This window comes from Onychomys torridus, chromosome 7 (assembly GCF_903995425.1).
Source record: "Onychomys torridus chromosome 7, mOncTor1.1, whole genome shotgun sequence".
NCBI classification, from domain to species: domain Eukaryota; kingdom Metazoa; phylum Chordata; class Mammalia; order Rodentia; family Cricetidae; genus Onychomys; species Onychomys torridus.
In genome coordinates, this window is record NC_050449.1 from 71231808 (window position 1) to 71258740 (window position 26933).

Below are 26933 nucleotides of genomic sequence, written 5' to 3' on the forward strand. Positions count from 1 at the left end.
AAATTCCCAATTTTCTGAGAAACTACCATACTGACTTCCAAAGTGGCTGTCCAAGTTTGCATTCCCACCAGCAATGGTTTACATGGCTGGCTTTGTTTCAGAAAAGGTAAGATAAAAAAAATCAAAGGAGTCACCTGTCCCACTAAGTAGCTGTGAATAAAGGGGTGTCCTGTGACACTCCTGGGGACTGTGTCTGGGTGTACAAAATCCCACACATGCCACCCATGGGTGATTTGGCAGCCACCACCTCTTCTTTCTCCTCTTCCCCCTTCCTCCTTTTCCTCTTCCTCCTCCTACAGCTCCTCTTCCTCTTCCTGCTTCAGAACCTCTCCTTCCTAACCATTTCCTTCTGTCTCACACCTTGGTGTTTATGTCTTGAGAACAGTTAGTCTCCTGGGAAGCAGAGGTAGAGCTGAAGCAATCAGAGGATATCTCAGTAGCTTTCTGTCTAAATTCTATTACTTAATAGGTTATGTAGTTTTTATCACTCTCGGGTGTGATTATGACACCTTTATGTAATGTATAGATAAACTGAAACCTTACATGGTCGCCTGCTAATATTTATTTTTAATGTTTTACATATACTCAGTATATGTTCTAAAAGTTTTTGAGAAAAAATGCAGTTCAGACAACTAACCTAATGCTTAGGATTTTAAGTCTATGCATTATATAATCTGGTCATTTAGTCCTTGCCTGTGCATGCATGTGTGTGTGAAATGGTCCAGCATCTTATTTTCTAGGGTGTGAGGCCAAATGACCATTTTAAACAATGGCTTATGCGCTAACATGGATCTTTTCTGTAGTGGATAGCCATCCCAGCATTGGCCTGGAAGTTCCAACCCCCATTGAGGCTTCGGTAATGGTCACACCCACAAGGCAGGGCGGAGGAGGAAGCAGAAGACCCAGGATGGAGAGGAGAGGCCTCTCTTGGTTCCAGGACTCTGGACGCTGGAGGTAGACGGAGCAAAGTTCTCCAGAGAACACCGCCGGACTGCGCTACACCTTTGCCAGACCCTGCAACCTACCCCTTCATTTGTAAGTTAATCCACAAAATAAACCTCCCTTTTAACTACGTGGAGTGGCCTTAATAATTTCACCAAGACTTTTCTTTCTCTAAGTCAAGGTGTAAACACCAATGTGTGGGACAGAAGGCAATGGTTCTGAAGGAGAAGGTTCTAAGGTTGAAGGAACTAGAAAAGGGTGTGACTTTGAGGGTGAGAAATCCTTCCAGTGAGGGCAGCTGCTTCATGAGTTTGAGATGTACGCACATTCTGAGGAAAAAAAATCACACAAAGAATCCAAGTGATTATCTGAATAAAGAAGACAGGAGGGTCTTCCAAGAGCTCTGCACTAAGCTGGTGCTTTTCTCAGGAGAAATCACCTCCTGATCATTTTCTCAGAGAAGTGGAAAGAAGCTGGGCCGAAAGCTCCTTCCGACACTGGGCTTCTCAAGGGCAGGCAACCTGTGTGCCTCGGACCTGCTGGCGAAGATCCTACTGGTGAAGAGGTCAGAACCGATAATTAATGGAAGTGGCTATAGATAAAAATTAATGCAATTCTCTTGGAGGAGTGCCAAAAAGCTATGTTGCTTGCAGTCACCCCTCTGGCATTCAGATATTTCAAATGGATTGGCACATTTCCTTATCCTTGCCTGTTGTGACATATATCCATTGCCAGACTTAGTTACCAAAAACACAAGAAGCTAGTTAATGTCTATTTTAAATAAACAACCAATAAATGTTTAGTGTAAGTATATCCTGTACAATATTGGGAGCATAGTTAGACTAAAAACTTCATTGTTAATCTGAAATGTGTATTTCTATATTTTATCTGAGAACTCGAAGCTTCCTCTAAAATGGAAGAAATTCATTTAGTTCAACTGACATTTGTGCCCCCATTGGTCATCAGGGTAGCAGAAGATGTTCAATGATGATACACTACAGCTCTGGCCTGAGAGAACTCACAGCCTGAAGTCTAGCTAAGTGTAGAAAAGCAGGTAGCACAATGTCTGGATGACCTTCTGGGAGAAAGTGTTAAGATACTATCCCCACTCCAACTGCATGACCATCCATTCGAAGTTCAGGAGCTAAGCAAGGCATCTTGTGTCTTACATCATTAGCGTGCGGTGGTGACTGTGCTCACTGAATGGTCACACAATCAGCACATGCCCACCTGTGCCTTAAAAAGCCAGACACGGGGTTGGGGATTTAGCTCAGTGGTAGAGTGCTTGCCTAGCAAGCACAAGGCACTGGGTTCGATCCTCAGCTAAAAAAAAAAAAAAAAAAAAAAAAAAAAGCCAGACACAGACCCCCTCCTTCTTTTCTCTATTCTGTTCTCTCTGCCCCCTCTCCCTGCTCTCTGCATGTACTTCCCCCTAGGCCTGGTTCTTTTGTGTCCCCCTTCCTCCTAATAAAGCTCTGATACTGGGTTTTGTCATGCCTCATGACCTTTCTGCACGGTAACCAGCGCCACTTACCGTTTTTAAAACCATCAGAAAGTTCCTGCCCTAAATTTCCTTCAGTGATGGACTATGATGTTGATGTAAGCCAAATAAATAAACCCTTTCCTCCCCGCACCTAAAAAAGAAGAAGAAGAAGAAGAAGAAGAAGAAGAAGAAGAAGAAGAAGAAGAAGAAAGTACTGTAGAAAACAGACTATTTAGATACTCAAGGGACACCCCATAAACTGTGTTTGGTGGGTGTCCTGGTTGTTTTTTTTGTTTTTTTGTTTTTTTTGTCAATTTGACTCAAGTTGAAGTTATCTGAGAAGAAGACTCTCAGTTGAGAAAAGACCTCCATAGATTGCCTGTAGGTAAGTCTGTAGGGCGGTTTCTAGGTTAATGATTGATATGTGAGGGCCCAGCTCACTGTAGGCAATGTCACCAATGGAAAGATGGTCCTAGGTTGTACAAGAAAGCAAGCTAAACAAGCCATGGGGAGCATGCCAGAAAGCAGCATTCCTCCATAGCTTCTGCTTCGGTTCTTGCCTCCATCTTCACGCCCTGCTGAAGTTTCTAGCTTGGCTTCAACACTCTCAGTAACGGACTGTGACTGAGATGGGTAAACCACATGGACCCTTACCTCCCCCAAGTTGTTTTTAGTTATGGTTTTCATCACAACAGTAGAAAACAGACTTAAGACAGGGGTCGTGGGTCAGCCAGGCATGAAGAAAGAGAGTTGCAAGAGCCAATGAAGGAGCAGGCAGGCTTCTTGGGAAAGGTAACTTTCAGAGAGTTAGGGACTTGCAAAGCGGTGAAACTGTTATGCCCAGATCGTGGGGACCTCCAAAAGACCACCACAGAGATGGAATCTTGCATTTAAAAGCTAAGAGCCTTTATTTTCAAGCTCAGGGCTTGGAGTCTCTCTCTGATGCCGTGGTGAGAGCAGAGAGCCCACAGCCCATGCAGGGTGGGGTTTTCATCATAGCAGAGGTTGGGGTGAGTGGATTTCTAGGGTTCAGGACCCTTACTGGCTGACATTTGTCTAGGGGTACAGGGAGTGTTTGGAATGTCAGGTATTTCCTCTTAGATTCAGGCCCCACTGGGTGGGGTCATTTTTTTTTTTTTAATTTTTATTTTTTTTTACATTTCGTTTTTTTCCTATTAAGAAAAATTTTCCATTCATTTTGCATACCAATCAAAGATTCCCCTCTTCCCTCCTCCAGCCTCCCCCCAGCCTCCCCCTCCCAACCTACCCCCACTTCCCTCCACAAGAAGGCAAGGCCTCCCATGGGGAGGCACATCCAGTAGAGGCAAGTCCAAGCCCTTCCCCCTGCCTCAAGGCTGCAGGAGGTGTCCCATCATTGGTAGTGGGCCCCAAAAAACCCACTCATGCACCAGGGATAGATTCTGATCCTACCGCCAGCCCTCCTCCCCCCTCCTTAAGCAGATCAAGCTACACACTGTCTCACCATGCAGAGGGCCTAGTCCAGGCCCATGCAGGCTCCACAGCCATCGAGCCAACTTTCGTGAGTTCCCACTAGTTTGGTTTGGTCTTCTCTGCAGGTTTCCCCATGATGATCCTGATGCACTTGCCCATCCCTCTTCTCTCTCTCTGACTGGACTCCTGGAGTTCTGCCTAGTGTTTGGCTGTGGATTTCTGCATCTGCTTCCATCAGTCATTGGAGAAAAGCTCTGTGATGACAGTTAGGGTATTCACCAGTCTGATCACTGGGGTAAGCCAGTTCAGTTCAGGCACCCTCTCCACTATTTCCAGTAGTCCAAGCTGGGGTCATCCTTGGGGATTCCTGGCAACTTCCCTAGCACCAGATTTCTCTATCCCCATGTATCTTCCTCTATCATGATATCTCTTTCATTGTTTTCAGGTGGGGTCATCATATGGCTTTTCCTGAGTCCAGGTGTGGCCCTCCAGAAGCTATATCTGGGCCTCTAAGCCTGTTATGGCAGCTGTGTGGTGAAGCTGTTTTGCCCCCCACCCCCCAAAACCAGACCTGGGACAGAGGAAACCGTGAGAGCTGAAGAACGGGTGAGGAGGACATAGGAAGTCAAGTGGGAGCAGGCGAGGGTGTCTGTTCTGGAGTCAGAAAGCTGTTCAGAAGGCCGGTGGAGAGAAGGAAATAAAAATGTTGGGTTGGGGCTACATTGGAGTAGGCCTTAATGAGGGTCCAGCAAGGTTTTTTTTTTTCCTTTGAGGCCAATGTCAGGGGCTTGTTCAGAATTTGCTTCTGTGCTCCTGCCCAGTTTCCTTCCGTCAGACAAGTAGGAAGCCAGAGTGTGGTCGTGACATCAAGAGGCCACACGCAATTGGCAGGTTATGTCACCGTTCACTGGCCTCCACCAAAGTCTCACCTCACTGATACCGACAGGCAGTAAAGAGGATCAAGATGAGCCAGTGGGAAACTAAAGGAGACAGCAGGGAACTCCCTGCCAGCTTCTTTCTAATGTGTGACCTCCATTCATCATCCATTCATGCCCCATTCATCCTCCATTAACCCCCCATTCACTCCCCATTCATCCTCCATTTATCCCCCATTCACTCCCCATTCATCCTCCATTTATCCCCCATTCATGCCCCATTCATCCTCCATTAACCCCCCATTCACTCCCCATTCATCCTCCATTTATCCCCCATTCACTCCCCATTCACCCTCCATTCATCCCCCATTCATCCTCCCACCCCTGATCTGCCTTCCTTCAATGTGGAAGCATCAGCTGAATAAATCCTTTCCCCACTAAGTTGCTTTGGTCATGGTTGAAGCAATAGAAACCTTAGCTAAAACCAGTAGCAAGTGTTCTTAACTGTTGAGCCATCTCTCAGTCCCCTAGGTGCATGTTTATACACCTTCCATAACCAGTTCAAATGTAGATATGGGCTGTACCAGGAGAGTGCAGAATAGTGCTGTTAACTGGGAACGACAATAAAAGTATGCCTGTCTCTGTCACAAAACTTTGGCTTGGGAAAATTTAAAAAGTCGTTCCATCCCATACTCTCCTCACATGACTGAAAAATGTTAAAAGCTTGGCCAGGTTTCATGTCATTTTTAATTACAGCTACTCAGAATGAACCAAAGCAGCTTATCACTAGCAATCATAAGCCTGTTTCCATTCCTTATCACAACCAAGAAGCCATTTCCTCTACCCACTAGATGAGGCTGAGGGAGGAATCTCCCTTGATCTCTCCCCAGATTGTCGTTGGGAAAGATAAATTTTTCACAGATCTTATTGAACATTTGCTCACTGAGGTGCTGCATGTAACCCTGTGCCCAGCAGGACTATTTAGTTCCCAATAATAGTAGTAATGGGAAGACAGACGCTAAGCACAAATGCTACTTGAAAGTTTTAACCTTTCAAATAAAATGTTGGTTGGACACACCCAAAGTTCTTTCTGTTTCTCATAAGGCTGGCTGTGTTCATGGAGAGCATCACCCTGACCTGCAAGGTGAGGTTGTGATGGGACTTGCCATCAAGGAGAAGCCCACATTTAGGAACACTCTGTATACATGAGAGCAGTGATTATGGAAATGCCCATAGCTCTGAAGTTACTATGGTGCCAGTAAATGGTGTGGTAATGGAGACTCTCAGGGTCTGCTATGCTTATATCTGTAGGACAGAACTGGCCTGAGGAACTCCTGCAGACATCAGTGCCCTGTGAGACTGAGTAAGTATAGAGTGAATAGCAGGTGCAGAACCAGAATGGCTGGTGAGGAGATGATTGGAAACCTGCCATATCTCCACAAGGAGTTATCATCTATATTTTGAAAAAAGTCATTTGTGAACATAGAAATCCTGGGCCTAGGATTACTGTGACTAACTAGAGTGTAGGAATAATCTTCCCAGTATTTCTTGGCTGTGTTCATGGCCAATGCCAAACTTAGGCAGGATATACTTCATAAATGGCCTATGATGTGTAAAATAGGCTGTGTAACTAGTTCTCATTGGCTGATTAGCTAAGCTAGGGTTTGGGATATACAGTGATTTGAATTAGACCTTGCTTCATAGGTGCAAATATCTGAATATTTGGTCCCAGATTGTGGAGCTGTCAGAGGAGGTTTAGGAGGTGCACCATTGCTGGAGAAAGCAGGGTTAAAAGCCTAGTGCATCTTCAGATAGTTCTCTCTCTCTCTCTCTCTCTCTCTCTCTCTCTCTCTCCCCCATTTCATTGTATTTGAAGGTGTGAGCTCTCAGTTTCCTGCTCCAGCTGCCATGCCTTCCAATTGTTGCCATGCCTCCCTGCCATGATGGACTCTCATCCCTCTAGAGCTGTTAGCCAAAACAAACTCTTTCTTCCATAAGTTGATTTTGGTTATGGTGTTCAATCACAACAACAGATGAATAGCTAATAAAGAAGTTGGTCTAGAGATGAGGCAGCTATGAAAATGCTGATCCTGTTGGGGTGTTCTGGGGGGATGCAAAAGGCTTTGGGGCTTTGGACTAGGAAAGTGGTTGGATGCTCTTAGTAGAGTTTAGTGTGTTCTAGTAGGAGCCTATAAGACTCTAGTGCTGAGAAAAATGCAGACGGTAGAGAGGTCTGGGTCAAGAGGTTTCAGAAGGAAGCAAAGATTTTAAGAGTAACTGGACTAGAGGTCAATTTTGTGATATTTTAGCAAAGAATTGGTTGCTTTCTGCCCATGGCCTAAGAACTTGCCCAAGGTTAAATTAACAAGTAGTAAACTAATTTCTTTGACAGAAGAAATTTCAAGGCAGCATCACATCGAATCTTTAGAATAGTTATTACTAATTATTCTTATTCAGGTCTACAATTTTAAAAAGAACAAATAAAAAGGAAAGAAATACAGAATATACAGGATGGAGAGAAAAATAGCTTTAGCAAGTTTAATGTTACAGCCAAGGCAGGTACTGGAAGAGAGGTTGTAATTGTCAAGGAGATTAGTGCCATTAAGGAAAAGCCTATTCCTCACTGGAATAAAGAAAAGAGTGTCCTCAGGGTGGGACCTCATCCAGCCAAGCTTTCACCTTGTGAAAGAGAGCCTAAGGAGTTTCCTGATCCTAGAAAACAGCTGGAAACAAAGGCCAGCGCTCTTGCAGAACTGATCTAAGAGTGAAGTAGTCATGGATTCATCCTCCATTGTTTCAGAGATTCTGAGGCCAAGGACTGTGTGGTAGGGGAGTCCCTGCATGCAGGCCCTGAGGGGACAGGAAGCCCCATTGCATGAAGCTGTGAAAGTAAAGCCTGGGTTGCAATAGAGGCCCCAAGATGCTGGAGATGCCAGAGCGGTGAGACATTTGCCAAGGAGAGCTACATACAGGGAGTGGAGCCAGCCCAAGAGAGATGTATGTTGTAAACAGCAAACAGAAAAGTCACTAATACAGGGTAAGAGCGAAATTAGGGGCTGGAGAGATGGCTCAGTAGTTAAGATACTGGCTGTTCTCAGCACTCACATGGTAGCTCACAACGGTTTAATCCCAGGGGATCTAGTGCTCTCTTCTGGACTCCAAGGGCACAAAGAATGCATGTGGCACACAGACATATGTACAGACAAACACTCACACATATAAAATAAAAGCAAATAAATCTTTTTTAAAGAATGAAATTAAGACATTAAATGGAAGAAGTTGGAGTGAAGTTATCTGGCCTCCATCTTTTGTAAGGGCTTGAAGAAGGGAAAGAAAGAAATCATTTGCCATTGTGGATGAGTGTTTATAGAGGCAGTGTTCCCAATAGCCAAAAGGCTACAGCAACTTAAACATCCACCCACGGGTGAATGAAGGGAGTGTGCTGTCCATAAGTTCCATGTGTAACGGTCGGCATGCTGGACTGCAAATGTGGTCTGTCCATAGGATGCAATATTATTCAGCTCTAACAGGAATACAATACATGTTCCAACCTGAGTGAACCTTGGAAACATTGTCCTAAATGACAGCAAGCCAAACACAAAAGGTTAGATAACTCATGAAACTTATTTTTATTTGTATTTATATGAAACATGTAGAGGAAGGAAGTGGAAAGGTGATTGACAGTTTCAATGGCTGGAGGAGGAGGGAACAGACAGTAGTTCACAGCAGGAGCAGTTTATAGGGTGTATTTCGGAGGGGCAAAATGTTTTGGAATTCTATAGAATTGGCTGCTCAAAACTGTGAATAAATTAATGCCACTGAATGGTTCACTTAAAGTATGAACATTAAGACTAACCTCAGACAAAAGGTGTGTGCTAGGAAAATTATAATTGTGGTATATTCTAGTTTGTACTTATTGAAAGGCCAGTGAAACAAAAGTCCCTCTGATCTGCAAGCCCCTTGCCCAGGGACAGATAGTTCTTGAAATGCTAGAGGCTATTATTTATGGGAGGTAACAAATTACATGTTTTCACTCCCCTAAACAAATTTGACCCATCTGCACCAGATGTGCTTGATCACATGTGAGCAGGAGATTCACAGGCAGGAAATACGTCAGGATGTATCCTTGCCCCTGATTGGACCCGATGGGAAATGTCGTGAATTGTGGGGTTTACCTTCTTCAGCCCCTGCAAATCGTAGCTAGAGGTTATTTTCTGGAAGTCTAGAGATGAACCTGGCCAGAGCCCATCCACCTGTCCAGTATTTAATTAAAACTTGCTTCAAATTTGGCTTTAAACTATGGTAGTGATCTTATTCTCCACAGGTGGGACTAATATCTGACAACCTACCACTCACAACCCAGGATCACTCTAAAATGTATATCTAAAACACAATCACATGCTTTCGGTGAAAGTTTCATGTTGTTACAAACAAAACTGACCGTCTTATTAACAGAGTTAAGGTGTAGTAGCAGCCAAGTTCCACTGACGGTGGAAACTAACAATCTGTAGGGCAGTCTGTAACCAAAGTGGGATTTATTTGTATGGAAGTTTGAAGGTGGAAAAGGAGTAACTCCCAAGCCAGAACAACAAATTGCTTTCCTGATTTGTGAATTTTTTTACACGAAATAATTTGAAAGGCATGAGTTGTTTCCCACTTACTTGAGATTATGGTTGTCACAGAAACACTACCCTGTTAGATCACTGTGCTAATGTCGTCTGAACATTTTGTTTTGAATATATTTCTCTAGGGGAGAGGAGGTATCAGTTTAACACGTGTATTCTCTGCTGTGGACAGAGAAAAAAAGTATTTGACATTCTGCTCCTGATCAAGCAGCTTGCTTCTGTTTCAAATCGCAAACACATAAATAAAAAAGAACACTTGGTCAGAAACTGAGTCCTTCTGGGCTAGCAGGAGAATGATCACACAAGCATCAGGCTGCTGAGTCTCCACCCAGTCTTGACCCCTCACCACAGCGTTCTTTTGTAGGGAGACACTGGGACTCAATGGAACCTAAAGCAGGGGGGTCTCCTCTTGGTCTTTTTAGGGGGCAGCATTGTTGACACACACTCCTGCTGTGTGTGACCTGGGTTGGGGGTGGGGGGGTGAGGGAAGAGTGTTCATGAGAACCCAGAATGGCTGAGTCACTGAGAGCACAGTTCAATATTTTTAGATGGGTGTAGATAATCTCAAGAGTACACATTCCTCAAAAACAAACAAACAAAAGACTACAAATTCAGGTAAAACACAGAATTCATACTCTAGAGCAGGAAACAGATGGAGACAACAAAAGGGAGTGACGCACGTCAAAGACTTACCAGGAAAACATGAAATTCCTTAGGGATAATGTAGCCGCTAAATCTAAATAAATCTTTTCTATCTAAATGGCCCTTCTTGTGGCACTGCAGGTCAAACCTGCAGTCTTGCAAATGCTAAACAAGTGCTCTCCGCTGCTGCTGCTGGTGTGTGTCTGTGTACATGTGTCATAGCACATGTGTGGAGGTCAGAGAACAACTTTTGGAAGTTGGTTCTCACTTCCCAGGTCTGTTTCTGCTGTTGTGCATCTCCCCAGCTAGTGTCCCTGCCTCCCATCTCTCTGCAGGAGTGCTGGGACTGCAGCAAGTGTCACTGACTGGGTTATTGCTGCCATTTATTATTATTATTATTATTATTATTATTATTATTATTATTATTATTATCATCATTACTACTACTACTACTACTTTTAATGTATGTGTATGTATGTGTCTTCACCCACGTGTGGATGTCAGCTACAACTTAGAGAAAGCAGTTTGCTTCTCTTCTTCCCTTCACCATATGGGATCCTGGGATCAAACTCAAGTTGGCTCACTTGCTGAAAAGTGAGTCACCCAGCCAGTCCAATAAACTAGATTTAAGATTTATAAAGCTCTCCAAGGCTTTCATATGCGTGTACACACACACACACATACATACACACACACACACACACACACACAGAAGCTTTCACATGAATGTGTATGGACACACACACACACACATGGACACACACACACACACACACACACACGCACGCACGCACGCACACAGAATACATATTTTTTTAATTCTCTAAAAAAATATCCAGTGTTCTATAAGGCTGGTAGGTGGCAGGGCACCGTGCATAAAACACTTGCCCAGAGTGAGGACTAGAGTTTGGGTCCCCAGCACCTACACAGAAACCGGGCTAGTATGATAGCCACTAGCAATCCCAGAACTCAGGAGGCAGAGACAGAGGGTGACCTGGGCCAGCTAGTCAACTACACTAGCCAAATAGGTAGCTCTTGGTTCACTATGAAACCCTGACTCGACAAAGTAAAGTGGAGAACATTAAGGAAGACATGCACCTCTGGCCTTCATGCACACGCCCTCACATACACACACACACACACACACACACACACACACACACACACACCACATGTACCCTACACATGCCATGCACAAATACACATACTAGAAAAAAAGTGTTCTACGAACAATACTGAAGGAGTAGGGCAGAACATAGTGCTAAAATGGGTAACTGATGAAGTGTGTATACAGCATCACACAAACTATTACATTTCAATGTTAATAAACCAACTCAATTAAAAAGTGGGCAAAGGATTGAACAGACTCCTCAGCAAAGTTTTGCTGGCGGGAAATGAGAGGATGGAAAGGTATTCCCAGTCTTAGTCACTGGAGAATTGTACAGTGGGAGAGCGAGGAGACACCACTCTATCTGACAGAGCAGTTAAGCGCCAACTCATTGACAACAACCAACAGGAACAAGATTGGAGAGCTTCCAGAACTCTGACTGCTACATCCAGCCGCTTAAAAGAAACGAGGTATTAAGCCGTGAAAAGATGCCAAGAGAGCCTGAATGTGTAAAAGAATGTGATCTAACAACCAGTGCTGGTGAGGATGCGGAAAAAGAGGAAACATATTTGGTGCTGGAGGGAGTAAAATCCAGTACAACCACTATGCAAACCAGTGTGAAGGTTCCTCATGAAACTAAACACAGAGCTATCAGGTTGCCCAGCTATACTACTCTTGAGCATGCCATATTAGAACATCACACAACATTACCCAAACTTTTATAACTCATTGTTAAAATCATTACAAAACTATCACATGACCCAGCTATACTACTTACTCCTTGAGTTATCACGCCACAGAAATGCTTGCTCATCCAGTTTCATGGCTGCACTGTTCACCAGAGACTACAAAGGAAACCAGCCTAGATGTGCATGCACAGATGCACAGAAAATATGGTCCACATGCACAGTGGGGTTTTATGCAGCCTCAAAGAAAAATAAAGTAATGGCATTTGCAGGGAAATGGATGCAACTGGAAATCATTTTTGTTCGATGAAATAAGCCAGACTCAAGAGCCACAAATGCTGCCTGTCTTCTCTCATATGCAGAACTGTCTGTGTTCATATGTATGGGGTCACGAAACTAGAAAAGAGATTGTGAGAGTGGGGAGCAGTCCTTAAGGAGGTGTGACAGAGGAGGAGTCATGGAATACATGTGACAAAGAAGAGTGGTAGACGATGAAGGACGGGAGCCAGCCAGAGCGAGAAAGGGGTTGAAGAGAGGGCAGTGAAGGAGGAGAAAAGCAGTGTAATATCACATGTATATGAAGACACCATGATGAAATGCATCACTTCATTTTCTAGCCCAAAAAGCTAATGAGAGAAAAGTGAGAGAAGAAAATGGGGTGGGGGGCAATCTGAAGGTTCAAAGTGACGCTAACATTGGTGGCTGCCGGAAGTTCAGAGGGATGTGAGGGGTAAGGAGGAGGAAGACGTCTACTAACGATGTATTTGTATTTTGAAGTGCGTGTGTGTGTGTGTGTGTGTGTGTGTGTGTGTGTGTGAGAGAGAGAGAGAGAGAGAGAGAGAGAGAGAGAGAGAGAGATAGAAGTACATTGCCATCAGAGCCAGAAGAGGGTATTGGATCCCCTGGAACTAGAGTTACTGGTAGTTTTGAGCTGCCACACGGCCACACAGCCAGCCACACGGCCACACGGCCACCCAGCCACATAGCCATATGGCCACCCAGCCACACAGCCACACAGCCACACAGCCATACAGCCACACAGCCACATGGCCAGCCACAGAGTAAGAGTGAAAGTAAGATTACAGAAGTAAGAAAAGGAAAAAGCCCAGAGGCAAAAGGTAGAAGGGATCATTCATAGTTAAGAAAAGCTGACAAGAAAGAAGCCAAGCTAAGGCTGGGCATTTATAGTTAATAATAAGCCTCTGTGTGTGATTTATTTGGGAGCTAGGTGGCAAGGCCCCCCAAAAGAGCAAAAACAATAAAAAAAAACCATTTTACACCCAATGTGGGGCTAGAGTAAAAGAAAATCCAACTACATTTTGGTGCCCACTATGGAGTGAATTTCCATGTAGGTCCTGAGAAAGCCGGGGATGGAAAAAAGAAGAAAAAGGACACAGATCCTTTAAGAGCTGCTTAAATAGAAATGGCAAGCCAAGAAAAACCACTTGTGGCAAAGCAAGTATCAGCTTCCATAGCTAGGAAGTTTAATGCAGTTCTGCAGTTCTCAGTCATGAGCCTCCAACAGGCCATGAGCTTTAGGCCTGGCTTTCTCAATCCAAGAAGGGAGCATGGCCATACACCAAAACTACACAGAGGTCCTAGCTTCGCTGTTTAGCTATTTTTTGCTCACGCAGACAAAAAAAAAAAGCTAAAAGATACACAATAAAAGAGGTCCAGATTGGGAAAAAAAAACCCTCTAAACAGGTTCCAGTGTATTTTACAATGTGCGTAAGTTTAAGAAAGAAAGAAAAAGGGTGTGGACAATCATAGAAAGAAATAAATAGTTTAAAAATAATAAAGTCTTTAAAGTAAGAAGTAAAATAATAAAAAAGAATAAGCCATATAGAGATGGGAAATACACAGGAATTCTGGATCCTGTATGTTATTGTCCTGATTTTGAATTTTTTGAATGTTGAGAAACAAACAATAGCTGCTTGGAGACAAAAGATTGTGAGCAGGACTGCAGGGTTGAACCAACCTAGACACTTTAGGGCCACCTTAACTTTATAATAGAAGTCAAAAAAATATGTGTCAAATGAAAGTTAAAAATGCTTTGGAGGAGAGGCTTTGCTTTTGTTTCCACAGGAGACAAGAGGCTGTGGATTCGTTCCAGGTTCACATGGATTAGGTTTGATCAAGGGAGACCTCCTGAACCTTGACAGGTGGTATCTATTAACAAAGATTATAGTTGGTCTTCCCAGGACTTGGCCATTATCTCTAGTTTTCTCTCTGAGACCCTAAAGATACTTCATCAACAGACAGCAGGAAGTAGTATGGAGAAAACTATGCCCACATTCCCAAGAATTGGAGGGTATTGGTGGCTTTTGGTTAATTGGTGTTTTATGGATGTTTGTTATCATTTAGGGAAACGTAGTATATTGGTACAAATTTATATATATAATGTTTCTACTCTTGTTTGGGTTTGGGTTATTGTGCTTATGCACTTCATTTAAAAATGCAATATATGGGGGTTGGGGATTTAGCTCAGTGGTAGAGCGCTTGCCTAGCAAGTGCAAAGCCCTGGGTTCGGTCCTCAGCTCTGACAAAAAAAAAAAAATGCAATGTATGAATAAGAAATGAGGTTAGTAGTAAATCTATAATAATTAAACTTGTAGTCACATTAGGTATGTTTTCTAGATTAAATAGATATATTTAGATAGATAGATGGTCTTCAAAGACCTATAGAATATGGTATTTAAAATGTTTTGTTAACCTACGGTGTTTCATGACAATGAGACACATCCATTCCTGGCAGCACCAATTTACTTCAGAGATGATGGGCATTGAAGAAACTCCTTATGGAGTTTACTTTCATTGTGGCAAGGTTAGCCACTGGGCAAAGAAACTGCTGTTGTCTTTGACTGCTGACAATGTGCTGTGCAGACCGTACATGCAGGACACACAGGGAAAAGACTGTTGAACTTTGCCAAAACAAGGCAGAACAGTCCTTCAAAATTCCTGCTTCACAGAGGAAACTGTCAGATATTCTGCAGGACACAGAGGAAAGCAACTGATGAACTTTGCCAATACAAAGCAGGACAATCTTTCAAATATTCTGCTTCCCTGAAAAGTTTGTCAGATACTCTAGGCCTATAGGCTGAAGACAGATGCCCCAGTGTTGCAGAGGAACTTTGGGTAACTGTCCAGGCAGCCAAATGTCTCTGTTGTTCGATATTACATCCTTCTGGATCGTTGATGGAGTTGAAGACTAAATAGTTATAGTTACAGTTTTTCCTTAGTTATGATAGAAAGTAAGTTAGGTGTAAAGCTTTGATTCACTAAGATAGGATAGATAATGCATTGTTTTCTACAAATAAGCTAACTACAAATGGACAAAATATAGTAAATGTAATTCTTACTTGATTACTGTTTTTGTTATGTATAGTTTTGCTATGTTAAAACCTTTCTTTTTATTTAGACAAAAAGAAGAAATGTTGTAGAATATTATTTTAAGATGTGTTACATTTGTTTATGCTGTGGAACATTTGTTTTAATGATGCAAAGATGTGTTGCGTTCTTTTATGTTGCATTTATTTAACTCTGTGAAACTGTGTTGCTTTGCCTGTCTAAAACACCTGATGGTTTAATAAAGAGCTGAATGGTCAATAGCAAGACAAGAGAAAGGAGAGGTGGGGCTGGCAGGTAGAGAGAATAAATAGGAGGAGGAGGAGAAGCAGCCAGAGAAGGAGCAAGACAACAAGGAGAGGGGAATGCTAGAGGCCAGCTACACAGCCACCCAGCTACACAGCCAGGCATTCCTCCATGGCCTCTGCTTCAGTTCTTGCTTCCAGGTTCCTGTCTTAAGTTCCTGCCTTGATTTCCCTAGATCACGGACTATAACGTGGAAGTCAAATAAATCTTTTCTTCCCCAAGTTGATTTTGGTCATGTTTGTTTGTTTGTTTGTTTTCCTTTTTGCAGTAAAAAAACACCTAACTAAGACATGGCCTAAGTTGCCCCATCTTACCTCTACCAGCACACAACTTGGGAATTAAACTCCTTTGTGAGTCCAGGAGAACAAATCACATTGAAACCATATCACACACACATAGAAGCTAAAGGTAAATGTGGAAATGGAGATGGACTGGCATGATACCACCCCAAACCAAGGAGTGCTGGCTACTACTGGAAGCAGCTAGAGTGAGTGATGCCCTGCTGACATACTAATGGCCTAAGGACACTGAAACTGACATTCTAGCTTCCAGGATGATAACAATTAAATCCCTGCTGTTTGTAAACCACCAGGTTTGTGGTAATTTGTTATGGAAGCCACTGAAAACTAATACAAAAAATAAGGAAAATATTACATCCCTGCTGTATATCATAGTGCATGCCTTATGCATTGATTCAGTTCATCCTCACAAATTCTTATACTGCTCACACTCTTCCTATTACTTCACATATACTTTATATTTGTTTATTTAATCATCACAACAACAAGTAGAATTTACCTTCATCCTCAACAGAGGTCACAAATACTAGTAAATGACAGAAGTGGAATCCAAGGCCTGGCAATTTGACGCCAGAATCTTTGTCTTTGGACAGAAGTGGCTTTAGTTTCTGCTGGACATACACATGTGTCTTGATGAGCCAAGCTGTGAGCAGCAGCACAGGACTCTGGGTAAACAGGAGGCAGATGGCCAGTCTCTAAGGCCACCTGATGTCCAGTGTGCAACATCAGGACAACTGTCCATGCCCATGTTGTTTCCTTTTGAAAATGGGAATATAATTCTGAGCATGATATAAGCTAAATCATGACACCCGCTGTGCAGTGAGCAAACACACAGAAGACGTTTCATATGTAATGTGATCAGGAGGGGGCGGAGCAGAGAAATGTCCCCAGGAAGGACTCTGGCACAGTCACAGAGGTCGATTGCCTCTCCCATTTTCTTTGGCTTTTAACCTATTTATTCCAATATAATTATACTTAAGTGAATATCCTAACATGGGTTAGTACAGTGAAATTCAATAATACAACTTATTCAACACAATTTAGACCCAAAAGTTTTGTATAGTATAAATTTAAAGCAGAAAAAAAATTAAGACTTGAAATGCATATTCTTTTTAGCTTACATTAGAAAATGAGTATGTGTTATAGTATAAAAGCTTAAAGCTGGGGGCAAGAAAGCCTCTTGTGATGTTTTCATGCCGGTTTAATGAATCCCATGATTGCAATATGGCTTTGGACAAAGGACACGGCTCAGCAGCTGTGCAGATCTGGTTAGCCCTGTATGATACTTCTGACTGCAGGCTCTAGGATTCAACCAGTTCCCTAAGTCTGCAGGAATGTGATGAGGGACACTTTGAAAAACATGGAATTTTTATACATCAAGTTAAAATTCGTTGTTTTTAAGGAAGCATTTTTCCTGAATTAAGCAGATTTCCTGATTTTACTTAAGGAATTGACTCAGGTTCTTCAAGGCCATAGGAGCATTTCCATGTTAAGCCATTAATATATTTTAAATTAAAAAATATTATTTTATGGTATTTTGCCAACATGTATGTTGGTGCAGTATATGAGTGCCTGGTGACCATGGAGTCCAGAAGAGGGCATTAAATCCTCTGGAACTGGAGATACAGACAGTTGTGAATGGTCATGTGGGTGCTGGGAATTGAACCTGGATCCTCTGGAAGAACAACCAGTGCTGTTAGCTGCAGTGTCATCTCTCCGGCCCCTGGGAGTTAATCTTGATTGCATTTCAGAGACATGGAAAAAGTTGGTCTGGTCATCTTCAAGCTCTAGACGGAGAGAGTAAGATACTGATGTCTACACCCAAGGTCAATGAAGAACTCCATTTCAGAGCAGCCACTAGATTCTGTCTCCCTCAACCTCCCCTGGCAGACTTCTGTTAGAGTCCACTGATGCTCTTAACTAGGACTTCTTGTCAACCAGAGTACTGACTGATTTCAGCAAAGAGAACACATCAGATAATTGATAGCCTTTTGTTGTGTGTTTGCCTTTATACTGTGAAAAAAAAAAATCTTATTGGCCAAGCCTGTCTCAGCCCCTCAATTCTTTCCATGTTCATTTCAGCCTTGTAGTTCAAGGCTTGTTTTACCAGCATCCCTTGCACAGCTCTGAGTTTATGCTCTTCTATAAATTTTTTATTGTGATTTTAATGGGGCCTCAAGGAAGAGAATGAATGTTTGTGCTTAATTTAAAACTAATATGAAATCATTGTCATCTGTTTACTCTGTAGAGCTGTGAGTCTCTTGACAGTATACTTTTGATTTCTGGCATTAAACAGGGTTATCTATAAATGATGGACCAATAAAGACAGAGTTAGAGGTAATTTCCCCTCTGGGGAGAATGATGTGTCTCCAGCCGTATCTCTGCTTTTTCCTTGTTTTGTTTTGTCTTCAGACGGGTCTCACTTTGTAGACAAAGCTAGTCTAGGACCCACAGCAACTCTCGTACCTCTGCCACCTAACTATCTTCATGCAGTCGATCCAATGTTCCCATGGCAATGTTTTAGGAATGCTGGCATGCAATACATCTTTCCAGTAATAGCAATCTCAAGACTTCGTTCTAGAAGACACCCGGAACCTCTGGCCACACCGGGAGTTCACACTGGTGAGCTCAGAGTGAGAATTTCTACAGGAAATGGTACGCCCCTCAGAACTGACTTCCTTCAAGACATTCTCCTCCAAGTAACATCAAAAGGCCAGAATTTCATCTTCCAGAGGCTTCAGTGACATAAAACCCCAAAGCATCACTAGTGGTCGTGTTTCCCTCACCCCATGTCAAACGTCTACCATCCCACATCAAGCCTTCATTTCTGAACCTGAATGTTGAATCAGGCTCCCTCTAATTTAAAAGTGACTCTACTCCATGTGCTTAATTCCAGGAAAAACACATCCTATTTTTAAAATGAGGGTAAAAATAGATTCCATTTTTAAAATGAGGGTGGAAATAAACTAGGGCAAAAAGTATTGAAAAGTAGTCTTTCTGCTCCCCACATTTCTTGAAAAATGTAAAAGCACTTATCTGCCTCAAATACATTTTATGTAACTCAAATCATTGTAGTTACTGATGCTTGTGTATACATGGATACATTTTTTTTTTCAAATGAGATTTGCACAGCGATCCCGTGAGGCTGGTTCTATCGTGCTTTTAATGGATGGGGCAGCTGAAGGTCGGGTTTGCTCAGTGAGTTGAGGCTTTAAGACACCGATATACTCCAGTGCTTTCCCTCACAGCAGGCACCCAAGTTGTCACAGGATGAAGGCCAAGAGTTAGTAGCAGTGTTATGATAAACCTTTATGGCACTATTACTTTACATGCCTGTTTCATTTAACCGTCACGGCAGATTAAATCCTGTGCAGAAGATAGCATTGTTATTTTGTGGGTGAAGTGATTTAGGCAAATGATTTGTGGAACTTCGGGATTCACCGGTACTGTGGCAAAATTGTCTTCATTACTGTACCCATCATTTGTCGAACAGACTGGCAAAAAAAACACACATGTTCTTGTTGAATAAAATGTAAAAAGTCACTCGCTACATAAGAACAACTAAAATGCCCAAATAAAGTTTTCAAGTCATGAGTTAACAAGATAGAAGAAAAGGATTGCTACAGTGTGGGGTAAAGATTAGAAGTATATGGCAGGAAGGAAAGCAGGAAGGAAGGAAGGAAGGAAGGAAGGAAGGAAGGAAGGAAGGAAGGAAGGAAGACAGCAAGGAAGGAAGGAAGGAAGACAGGAAGGAAGGAAGGAAGGAAGGAAGGAAGACAGCAAGGAAGGAAGGAAGGAAGGAAGGAAGGAAGAAAGAAAGAAAGAAAGAAAGAAAGAAAGAAAGAAAGAAAGAAAGAAAGAAAGAAAAACACAACTTAGAAAACCGATCATGGCCAGGCAGGGGTGGCACACATCTTTAATCCCAGCACTTGGGAGGCAGAGGCAGGCAGATCTCTGTGAGTTCATGGACAGCCTGGTCTACAGAGCTAGATCCAGGACAGCCAGAGCTACACAAAGAAATCCTGTCTCAGAAAAGAAGAATGTAAGAAAACTGATCCAGGCCATTGCCAGTAATGGCCTACCAAATGATTACAGACCCCAAGAAGAATCTACAAACAGACCAAAGGGCATTGTTCTACCAAGGACAGTCCCAGACAAACAGGAAGAAGAAGTAGAGGAAGTTTACTGGCTGGTTTGGGAATAACGTAAGAAAGGGGCAGGTCATCAGTGTAGAAACCAAAGGAAGCAACGGTTCACAGGGAAGATTAACAGTCTTCTTTCTATTACTTTTCAAATATTTGCTGGATTTTTGTTTTTCTTTTTCTTATTGAAGAAAATTAGTACCTACTCATTGTCAATATTATCAATAAATACTATTGATTTAGCAATAGAGATGAATATTATTGCTTCTGGGGCTATTCTCTGAGTACTTGGGGAAGTGGACATTCTTGAGGTCATCAGTGCCTTCTGCCTGGGAAAAGATGCCTGGAGTCTGGAGAGATGCACCTGAGAGTGTGGCCAGGCGGGGAGGCAGTTTCTTCCCAACTCTGCTGTGCTGGGCAAGTTCATAGCACAACACCTTGATGGTTCTCTTGTCTTTGGAACAACAGACGAGTTGCTTCATGTCCTCTCAAATGAGAGGAGGAATGAATGGACCAACGGTCTTCTTCTCTTACCCCAAGTGAAAAGATTATGTGTTGAGCACTTGAGAATTCCAAGCTGCCCTTGTGTGCTGGGACCAAGTGCACTTAGAGGGTTGTCCATGTGCATGTTGTTGGAGAGACTGGAAGACCTGAGCTCAGAGAAAACAAACTGTCACGATTTCCAGTAACTACTTCTATATGGTAAGACATGGGTGTTTTTCTTCTCCCTTTTAGCCACGATATACTCACCATTGCACTTTCATCGGCAAACATCATAATTACAAATATAGTAGTCTTTTTTAAATCGGCATGTCAGGTAATGGGAAGTACAGTGTAATTACTGTACTTCCATATGTATTTCGTTTTTGCTCTTTCTTCCCCAACTCCCCACCTCCAGCCCCTTTCTCTCTTCCCATCTCCCTTTTTAACTATTTAGTAACAGTTTTAAAGAGTATAAATAATTTTACATTGAAATAATTACAATTTTTCAACATTATATAATTTATTCTAGCCAGTAAATATTTATAAATATTTATAAATAATATGTTGTTGATGCTTCGTCAACACATAAGTCATTGTTACATGTGTAAATAAATCCATACATAATGTATAGAAGCACACATACCATTTTAAGTGGATCTTTTATTAAATAAATTAACTTTGTATTGGGCCATTGACAAACTGCTTTCCTCGGATTTCAGCTTCAGAAACACCATGTAATAATTGCCTATTCACAAAGAACAACAGTCCCTTTATAGAAGAAAGGTTTTTGCTTGCAGCCTTGTAGGCAGAGTTCACTGCACTATTTATAGCTGTTCATACAAACTGGCCATGAAAGAATGGGATTGGGGGTTAGTTTAATCAGTCCCCCGCAGAATTCAGCAATAAACTTGCAGCTGAACTTCAAAATGTTACTTTTTAAAAAAAATGTGGAATGGGTCTTTTTTTTTTTCCATTTAAGGTTATATCTGCTGATTTTAATATACATTTTGTTCAAGAGTAAAACCTAAATGAAAAATAGAGAATCAAAACAAAACATACTGGTAAAGTTCCTACTGGATCCTGGATCCAAAGGAATGAAGACATAGACCTGCCATAACTCATGATGGACTGATGAAGAAGTCATACAAAAAGATCAATATAACAATATTTTTAATCAACCCTGAAAGGCCACTTTTGGTGGGGAAGAGGGGATGTGGGGTCATTGGTATCAGTAAGTAAGTCAAAAGACATCATCTGTTAACAAAATTTCCACACTTGCTGTAATAATAAAGAAATATGTAGATAATATGAAGCCCAGGATGAAGAAAATAGTAATGACTAAGGTTGTACAAGTGGAGAGCCCCTGTCCTCCACCTGGATTCTGAAGTTCCTTACACATTCTTCTTGAGGGCCTAAAGTTCTCTGAAGCCCGAGGCACTCAGCGTGTACTTCATGCAGCCCGTTCCCACCTGCTGCCCAACAGGAACGATACTAAGAAAATGCCCTCCATCCTCCATGCCTTCCCTCAGCCCTCACTTCTGAGGACAGGAGTCAAAATTCTGGAGAACTTCCTCCTCTTGTCTTCAGTGGTGCCAGTGTGGTCACTTCCAAGAATTCCCACCATCTCTTTGAGAAAACTCCACAAGCATTTCAGCAGTCCAGGCAAAACTTGATTCTATCTTGCCTGCATGCATTTACCTCTGCCTTGCCATCCTCACCACGTAATGGCATGCTCTGTCACACTCTTTCCGTGGATAGTCCAAATACATTTTTCAGTATTCATGGGAACCACTCACTGTTCCGAGTTCTTGACTATCGAGTAACTCTAGGGAGCAGTTCCAGTCAAGCCTTCTAGAACTTCCAGCAGTAAGAATGGGGAGATAAATTAAAAAAAAAAATCAGTCAGTGCTAAATTTTACACTGTATTGTGTCTGAAATGCTGAAAAGCAAATGTATAATGAAGATACTCATTAATCTCAGCCAAAATGAGGACTGTGTTCCAGGGAAGACAAAGCCTATAGGCAAAAGGAAGAAGAAAGAATGTTCCAGACAAAAGGAAGAGTGTGTGTCAGGTCTATGAGGACTCATTCAGAGAAGGAGAAGAGGAGTTGAGTAAGTTTGGTAGAATGTTGCTGCACATCTACCAATTCTGGCCAAGTCCAAGGACAGCAGCTCAGCACCGTGCCCCATTCCCAGGTGACTCACTCAGGCCTGGAACGAACAGCTATGACATGTTCCGGTTTTCTCTCTTCCAGGAAGCCTGGGAACCTTGAGTACACAGAAGCTCCAGGACCACAGCCAGTCAGGACTGTAAGCACACACTGACCTTGCACTGACCCTACATGTCCTTCCTGCAGCTCCAGAGACTGAAAGTGTGGTATCGGCGAGGGGCCTGGTCACAGACTGTGGTGCAGTATCCCAGGCAGGCTGGAGAGAGGATCTATTTTTACACATAGGCAAAAGGAGAGAGGAAAAAACAAACAAAGCGCTGTTTCCAGAGTTGTGAAGTTGGTAACTGTCTGAAGGTAACTCATGACAAGAATCATCACCTTTGATTAAGAAGAACTTCTGACCTATTGTGACTCCTTAGAGGACAATGGTCCATTGTCTAATGTCGCACATTTACATTCTCCATTCATCAGCTGATAGGCATCTAGACTGTGTCTACTTCCTGGTTACTGTGAACAGGGCCGCAAGGAACACGGATGAGCAAGTAGAAAGAAAGATAAAGACCTCTTTTGATATATTCTTGCAAGTAGTTTGCTGGATCTTAGGTAGATCTATTTTCAGCTTCTTAGGTGCACCTCCACACTGATTTCTGTTGTGGCTGCACAAGTTTGTACTCCCACTAGCAGTGACTAAGTGTGTCCCTTTCCCAACATCTTCACCAGCATCTGCTATCATTTGTTTTATTGTGTTTTGTTTTGCTTCTGTCTTGTCCATCCTGGGTTGGATAAGATGAATTCTCCAAGTAGTTTTAATTCACATTTCCCTGATGGCTAGTGATGTTTAACATTTTTTTCCAGTGTTTCTCAGTCATTTGCGTTTTTTCTTTTGAGAACTCTTCATTTAGTTCCATGCCCCATTTTTTTTATTGTGTTATGCATTTTCTTGTTTAGTTCTTTGAGTTCTTTATATATGCTAGACACTAACCCTCTGTCAGATGTATAATTGGTAAAGATTTTTTTCCCCCATTCTGTAGGCTGCCTATTCATTTGAATGCCGTACAAAAGCTTTTTGTTTCATATCCCACTAATCAGTTGTTGGTCTTCATGTTTTTGCTCTCAGAGTCCTGTTCAGAAGGTTCTTGGCTGTGCCTATGAGTTCCAGCCTATTCCCTACTTCTTCTACAATTAGATTTAGGGTATCTGCTCTTAGGCTGAGGTCCTTGACCCATTTGTGGTTGAGTTTGTTCAGTATTAATAGAAATGGATCTAGTTTCATTCTTCTACATGCAGCTATCCAGGTTGACCAGCACCAGTTTTTGAAAGTACTGTCTTTCCTTCGGTGTGAATTTTTGGCCTCTTAGTAAGCAAAACAAAACAACAAAAACTGGGTGTGTGTAGGTATGTGAACTTACATCTAGGTCCTCAGTTCTGTTCCATTGATCAGTGTGTCACATTTTATGCCAATACCATGCTTCTATTCATTACAGTAGGTCTGGAGCACAGCCAGAACCAGGGATGGTGATTTTTTTTTTCTCCAGGAGTTCTTTATTGTTCAGAATTATTTTAGACATCTTGAGTTTTTGGTGTTTCAATATGAAGCTTAAGATTATTATTTCAGGGGCTGGAGAGATGGCTCAGAGGTTAAAAGCACCGACTGCTCTTCCGGAGGTCCTGAGTTCAAGTCCCAGCAACCACATGGTGGCTCACAACCATCTGTAATGAGATCTGGTGCCCTCTTCTGTATACATAATAAACAAACAAACAAACAAACAAACAAATATTATTTCTGTTTCTATGGGGAACTGTGCTGGAATGTTGATGGGATTGTGTTGAATATTCAGGTTGCTTTGGGTAGGATGGCCATTCTCACAATATTATCTTCTAATCCATGAGCACAGGAGGTCTTCCCATTGCTAAGTATCTTCTTTAGTTATTTCCTCAATATCTTAACGTTTTTATTATACAAATCTTTCACTTCCTTATATTTATTCTGAGATTTTTTTTTTTTTAAAGCTACTGTGGATGCTATTGTTTTCCTTATTTCTTTCTTTCCCTATGTGTTTGTTGATTGGATATAGGAAGCTACTGATTTTTGTGTGTTGATTTTGTATCCTGCTATTTTGCTGAATGTATTTATTAACTGTAGAACTTTCTTGGTAGAGTCTTTAGGTATTAAATCATAGCATCTGTGCACGAAGGGTACTATGACTTCTTCCTTTACTAATTGCATCCCTTTGATCTCCTTCAATTGCCTTGTTGTTTTAGATAAGACTCCATGCACTATGTTGAACAGGGATAGAGAGAGTGGGCATCCTTGTCTTGTTTCTGATTTCAGTTGAAATGCTTTGAGTCTCTCTGGGTTTAGAATGATGTTAGCTTTGGGTTGCAAATTGACTTTATTATGCTTAGATATGTTTAGTCTCTTCAGGACTTGATCATGAAATATTCTCAATTTTATGGAACAGTCTGAGTAATATTAGTGATAGTTCTAATAGAAAATATGGTAGATTATGCACTGAATCCATCTGGTCCTTGGCTTTTTTAAGTTTGGAAAATTTTAATTACTACTTCTATTTAATTGGGTGTTATAAATCTGTTTAAATTACTTACTTCATCTTGATTTTACTTTGGTAGGTCATATGTATCTAGAAATGTATGCGTTTTTCTATGTTTTTCAGTTTGGTAGAGTACAGGTTTTTTTAAAAAAAAATATGACCTTATGATTCTTTGAATTTCTTCAGTATCTGTTGGGATGTCTCCACTTCCATTAGTAATTTTATTAACTTGCATCGTCTCTCTTTCTTTTGGTTAATTTGGCCAAACATTTGTCCATCTTGTTAATTCTTTCAAAGAACAAACTCTTCCTTTTATTGATTCTTTGTATTGTTTTTCATTTTTATTTCATTCATTTCATCCCTGAATTTAATTATCTCCTCTAGTCTATTCTCTCTGGGTGTTGTTTGTTCTCATTTTCCTAAGGCTTTCAATTGGATGGGATGGGTAACAGGGGAAGGAGGGGCTGATTCTAGAGGTCTCTAACTAGGGTTCTGGCTTGATAGGTCTTTCTACCAGCTTATCAACTACAACTGCTTTAGTAGCTAGATACCCACTGTCCGAACCAAAGATGAAGTTATCTTTGACATAGTTAGGATGCATTCATTAAGTAATCACATATGAACACGTAGCAGCCCACTGTAGTAGCTCATGGACAACACCATAATGTGTTGGCATTATTTTAAGTTTGCTTATGAAAATGAGGCTTAAATAGTTGAAATACCATGATAAATGTATCAGCAAAGGCACTAGTAAGGAGCATCAGCAACGGCTCTGTGGCTCATTTCCCATGTTAAAATCTGGGATCAACAAATCAGGTTGGCAAGAACTCTGGCCCACCTAGTCACTGAGGACCCCAGGAACCTAACCATCTCATAGTATACTGCCCTTGTTTGCATTGTCAAAACTGACTTGTGGGGAAGAGAAAGAGCCTGGGGAAAGCAGGCCTACCACTGTCTGAAGGTTTTGGCATGAAGGGAATGTTTATCTTCTACTGATTCCACATTGCCATTAAAAGGGACTCTGGAAAGTGGAGTACCTGAATGTAATCCCATTACTATAAGGTAGAGAAATGACTGGACAGTCTGACACAAGTAATATTGGAAAGCTGTCCCTGTGGTCTAAGATATCATCAGCTCTCATCTGAGCCATTCACTTGACCCTGTGGGCCTCCAAGCTCAGCAGTGTGTTCCTAGTCAACATTCAAAGTAATAATAATAATAATAATAATAATAATAATAAAGTGTTATTCTTCAGTTCAAATTCCTGCAATGCCCTTCCTCCTCACCTAGAACACAAGCGGAAATGCTGAAGAGCTCCACCTGGGCCTATTTTTAACTGCTTCTAAAACCCCATTTCTCTCTTCTCCCTGCTGTCCACCCTTCTCCAGCCATTGGGCATACTGCTCTCTCTTAAAGAGGTTAAGCAAGTCATCAATCACCCACAGCTTTTGCATTTGATATGACAAAAGGTGGCAGCTAAAAGAACCTCAAAAAGGTATCACAGGCAGAAGAATGGTTAACCTCTGGCCCACAGACATTTCTGGGAAGCCGTGAGTTCAGCTCAACATGCTTGTAGACGACAACATCAGATCACAATGTGAAAAGGTTGAACATGCATGGCTTAGCAAGAAAGGAAAGCTAACAAGTAAATGACCAAAATATACCTGGGGGTGGGTGGGGGGCAGAATAAATGAAGTACAGTGACTGGGAGGCAATAACTAATGGTGGTATAGAAATAAGCAGGGACCATTCTTATATAATATAAGGCTTCGTAAGACAATGCAGGGAGCCTGGATTCCAGAGTTCAATGCCCAGAAGCCAT